The following is a 5,936-nucleotide window of genomic DNA, read 5'->3' on the forward strand; positions in this document are numbered from 1 at the left end:
CTTAGTCCCTTCAGTGTATAGACGCCAGAAAGGGATCATATGTGAAGCCCAAAAAGGCGCGGCGAGAGTGTCACAGGAACCCAAGGCCATAAACAGAGGAATCCAGTGCCTTACCATCGTTCCCGTGACTCTCCCCGATCCTTTAAAATGGCCACGGATCCCATGATTCAAGGTTTCTATTCCCTGATACCTTAAAACTTCTTCCGGAGGTGGCAAGTCAAAAAGTATGAAGCTTAATTATCTACTTTGTTTTGAAATAACAAGCAAAAAATTAAGAATAAAATACTGCTCTTCATAATATGCATTAGTCAAGCTTGATAACGCTGAAATGTCACGGTAGAAAATTTTCCTCAGCAGAGTCAACGTCCTTTTTGTTGTTTCCTGCAATTGAGAATATCCTTATGTATTTATTTGAAACTTACACATACGAACCTTGAAAAGATAAATACATAAAACTGTCTGTACAGGACGTTTACCACCAAATCTTAACAAATATTAGGATAAGATTGTACTTTAGTACTTTCGTATCATAGAAAATGATTGTTTTGTAGGGGTAACTTCAAAATAAAGACAAAACACAACAATAGAGAGAACTTATATTGCTTTTAATGCCTTTTCCTGATACAAATTCCACATTAAATAACACAAGCAATGTCTGAAAACCTGTCTACTAGTACTTCCTTCTAAGCACTACAATTTCTCAGTTATATAAAATCTCTTGGTGTTAACCTAAATAAAATACCCAAACGTACCAACTACAAAGAAGGCGATTGTTAGTTCGCCAAATTAAAAGCACCAGGTGTTTTGTAGAATTATACAAAGGTATATAAAGTCAGTTTAGATATATTTTTAAATACTTATTGTAAGGCAGTTTTTAGTTGCACTCCTGGATAATATTTGCTAACTGAGGTGACGTTTGAGGCAGCGGTCGATCTCGAACAGTTTATCCAGCAATTTCTTCGGGTAAGGGTGTTAGTGAGTGATTAATCCAAGTTCAAGATAAAAAACAAAAAAGATCGTCACTATGGTTGGTATTCTCGCTGCGGGTAAGGAATCTCCCTAACACCTCTTCCTTAGCCATTTATTTTTGGATATGGCTGGTTGATATCCTTTTGTATGTTATTTATGCAGATTATGGCGATAGTGGAAGGATTTACGTAACACGGAAGAGGACAGCAAAGTGTAATAAACAAAATAAATTGATTATACGATCTGAAGGCATACTAAGGCGTAGGAAGGAATCGGCAGAGGATAAATAGGAACTGAAGGGGAGATTTTAGATTAGGTGAAGGATAAGGATTTTTTGTAGAAACGACAAAATACAATATATTAGCCTAAAAATGTACTGGGACTCCCTTTGAATATCTATGAGGAAGGAAGGAATTATGGAGAACTAGCACCTAATCATAAAATGGCTATATGGCACTAAAGCTGGCGTTTGAATTTGATATATTGTTGTAAAAGCTTATACAATAAAAGAAGGTGTTGAAATAATCTTGCCTGGAAAGTGGTGTAAGGGAGAAAAGACCAGCGTATATGGGAAGTCCTTGAACTATAGATATCATGAACGCAAACTTCTAACCTGATGGAAGTAGAGGGAAAATAAAAGTGAAAGAAAGTATTGAGAAGATAGGGAGGACGGAAGAGAGAAGAGGTTGGACTGTAAGGAGAGGAAGATGGGGTAAAATACGTTCAGTTCCCTTTTAGTCACCTCAGCGGCCCACTCTATCTATCTATCTATTGCCAGACGCCTTAATCCCTTATACGGGGTGGCCACAAACAAATCGCCTGCACGTCACCCTGTCCCCCACCATTTCACGGTCAGTAATATGAATAAGTATTTGAAACTGTCATTCATACCGACCGTGTATGGGTTATATTGAAGGTTTGTGCAATATACTGTTGATATCCAAATGAGTTTTATTATTATTGACCTGATGGCAATATATTTAGTGACTGGTGGTAACGTCAATAGTGTTGGTCAATATTTTCTCAGTCTGTGTTGAGAGTATGTACGAGGGAGCTAGGGCTACGGTGTGAGTGGATGGTGAGCTGAGTGAGTTCTTTGATCTCAATGTGGGACTGAAACAGGGGTGTGTGATGTCTCCATGGCTGTTTAATATATACATGGATGGGGTTGTAAAGGAGGTGCAGGGTAGGGCAGTGGATGTGGGGGTGGCTCTAATGAATGAGGGTAAGATTTGGAAGATTCCGGTGTTGCTGTTTGCTGATGATACTGTATTGTTGAGTGAAGATGAATGGGAGTTGCAAGGTTTGGTGAATGAATTTGGGACAGTGTGTAGGAAGAGGAATCTGAAAGTTAATGTAAACAAGAGTAAAGTTATGGTGTTTGAGAGGAATGAAGTCACAGAGTGTGCAGTGTGGTTAGATGGTGAGGATATGGAGAATGTGAGTGCATCCAAGTACTTGGGTAGTGTGATGAGTAAGGATGGAACTTTGGGGGATGAAGTGCTTGAAAGGGTACAGCAGGGAAGGAAGGTTGTTGGTTCACTGAAAGCAGTGATGAGAAATAGGGAGGTGAGTATGGAAGTTAAAAAGTCACTGCATGATAGTATTGTGATCCCTACCCTGACGTATGGAAGCGAGGCGTGGACCTTGCATGAGGGGAACAAGTCAAGAGTGAGAGCAGTGGAAATGAGTTGCTTGAGAGGAGCATGTGGAGTGACATGGAGGGACAGGTTAACGAATGAAGAAGTGAAGGAACGTTGTGGGGTGGATGTGGATGTGGTTGAGAAGATTAGGAGAAATACACTGATGTGGTTTGGACAGGTGGAGAGAATGGAGAATGAAAGATTGACTAAGAGGGTGTATGTAGGTGATGTGGAGGGAGGTAGAGGGAGGGATAGACCGAGGATGAGGTGGAGGGATGGAGTTGAGAGCTATATGAGAGAGGGGTGTATGAGCTGGGAGCAGGGCAGTGAAATGGCGGGGGACAGGGCGACATGGAGGCGATTTGTTTGTGGCCAGCCCTTGCGGGATTAAGGCGTCTGGCAATAGATAGATAGATATTGTGACCTCCCAGCTGTTTGGAAAGTACAGTGACAGAAACAGAGACGGAAGCACATGTTACACTCTTATTACATGGCAAATATGAGAAATACCCAGATACCACCATAGATGACGTGAACAAGAAAAATAAATCCACTGAGAGCAAACTTTAGGAACTGAAAAAAGTGACTCCCAGAAATCGGATTAGGAAGCTTCAGTGTACGATCCAAACCTATTCTACTTCGATTCTCTCTCGATCAAGGAACACCAAAAGTAACTAGGAACACCACTGACAACGACACGGGGGAAGAAACTACTACTGTATCCCTTGTAAGTATTGTTTTTAAGTACATATCCTACTTAATTAGTGGTAGGTGGTGGCGACCATCATCCACTCACTTGATGTAGTGCTGCCTAAGTCTTCCTTAGCCTTTATCATTCTTTTTCTGTGCCTGTCCTCCTCTCTTCCTATTTCTCACTATCATTCACACACTTGATGTAGTGCTGCCTACTTCTTCCTTCACCTTTATCATTCTTTTTCTGTGTCTGTCCTCCTCTCTTCCTATTTCTCACCATCATCCACTCACTTGATGTAGTGCTGCCTACTTCTTCCTTAGCCTTTATCATTCTTTTTCTGTGCCTGTCCTCCTCTCTTCCTATTTCTCCCATCTTTCCTGTCACTTCTTATTGCTTTTCTTTCCTTTACAGGTGGCTTTACATTGAATGACAAGCCTAATGGTTTCCTGTAAGCCAGGAAACCATTTACAACGCTGGGTGGTAACCATAGAACCAAACCATACGTGCTCCCTACGTGTCAACAAGTGGGTTGGTGGAGGGTTAGTGCCCCTCCCCGTAAAACAACTAACTCAAAGACAAATGAGCACCCCTTACGGGTTTATGGCGTCTGGCAATAGATAGATAGATAGATAGATAGATAGATGGTCCCTTGTTTCTTTGGCCACGTTAGTTGCTGGTCCTTGTATGTGAGTGAGGTGGAGGGGGGGAGAGGGAGGGGGAGGCCGAGGATGAGATGGAGGGATGGAGTGGAAAGATTAATGAGAGAGGGAGATGTGAGCTGGGAGCAGGGCAGTGAAATGGCGGGGGACAGGGCGACATGGAGGCGATTTGTTTGTGGCCACCCCTTACGGGATTAAGGCGACTGGCAATAGATAGATAGACAGTTCCATGGGTAATACAGGAAACGTAATCATCCTTTCATCCAACATATCTTCGTCGGATAAGGAGGCTCAATCCCTAGCAACACTTCCTAAGCGATTTATTCTTCAAATTACTCATTAATATCCACTCTTCTTGCTTCTTATATCTTTTCAGTGTTTATATAGATTGCATGAATAACACACAAGAATATAGTAACGGAGCAGAATCAGGAATAAATCGCTAAGGAAGAGGTGTTAGTAAGCTTCCTAACATACAAGAATATAGTACCGGAGCAGAATCAGGAATAAATCGCTAAGGAAGAGGTGTTAGTAACCTTGCTAACACACAAGAATATAGTAACGGAGCAGAATCAGAAATAAATCGGTAAGGAAAAGGTGTTAGCAGAAATAAATCGGTAAGGAAGAGGTGTTAATAAGCTCGCTAACACCTTTTCCTTACCGATTTATTCCTGATTCTGCTCCGTTACTATATGCTTGTGTGTTAGGAAGCCTACTAACACCTCTTCCTTACCGATTTATTTCTGATTTTTCTCCGTTACTATATTCTTCTGTTAGGAAGCGTACTAACACCTCTTCCTTAGCGATTTATTCCTGATTCTGCTCGGTTGTATATGGAGAGAGAGAGAGAGAGAGAGAGAGAGAGAGAGAGAGAGAGAGAGAGAGAGAGAATATTAGACAACGGCCCGTATTCTCGTCTGTTAAGGTAGCTCCCTAACACCTCTTCCTTAGCGATTTATTTTTGGATATGGCTGGTTAATATCCCTTTGTACGCTATTTATGCAGAGTTTGGCGATGTTTGAAGGATTTATATAACAGAGAATAGGACTATAAGTGTAACAAGTAAAATAAATCGCCTAGGAAAAGGTGTTAGGGAGAAAACGGGCCAGTATACTGCAGTTAATGAGAGAGAGAGAGAGAGAGAGAGAGAGAGTTGAGGGACATTTGTATCAGTCTCCCCGAAATAATATAAATGAAACTCCATTTTCTTTAACAGATCTTTATTATTATTATTATTATTATTATTATTATTATTATTACCGGTATTATTATTATTATTATTATTATTTATAAGTATTTATTTATTTATTTATTTATTTATTTGTCACTAAATTACATACTAACATCTATCCCTCCAGTTTTAAACGTAACGACCCTCCTGTCTTCCTTTTTCTCACCATCATCCACTCACTTGATGTAGTGCTGCCTACTTCTTCCTTCACCTTTATCATTCTTTTTCTGTGTCTGTCCTCCTCTCTTCCTATTTCTCACCATCATCCACTCACTTGATGTAGTGCTGCCTACTTCTTCCTTCACCTTTATCATTCTTTTTCTGTGTCTGTCCTCCTCTCTTCCTATTTCTCACCATCGTCCACTCACTTGATGTAGTGCTGCCTACCTACTTCTTCCTTCACCTTTATCATTCTTTTTCTGTGCCTGTCCTCCTCTCTTCCTATTTCTCACCATCATCCACTCACTTGATGTAGTGCTGCCTACTTCTTCCCTCACCTTTATCATTCTTTTTCTGTGTCTGTCCTCCTCTCTTCCTATTTCTCACCATCATCCACTCACTGGATGTAGTGCTGCCTACTTCTTCCTTCACCTTTATCATTCTTTTTCTGTCTGTCCTCCTCTCTTCCTATTTCTCACCATCATCCACTCACTCGATGTAGTGCTGCCGGCTTCTTCCTTCACCTTTATCATTCTTTTTCTGTGCCTGTCCTCCTCTCTTCCTATTTCTCACCATCATCC

Source organism: Coenobita brevimanus, chromosome 3, assembly GCF_032717465.1.
Source record: "Coenobita brevimanus isolate Jiangsu-jjx chromosome 3, ASM3271746v2, whole genome shotgun sequence".
In the NCBI taxonomy this organism is placed as follows: Eukaryota; Metazoa; Arthropoda; class Malacostraca; order Decapoda; family Coenobitidae; genus Coenobita; species Coenobita brevimanus.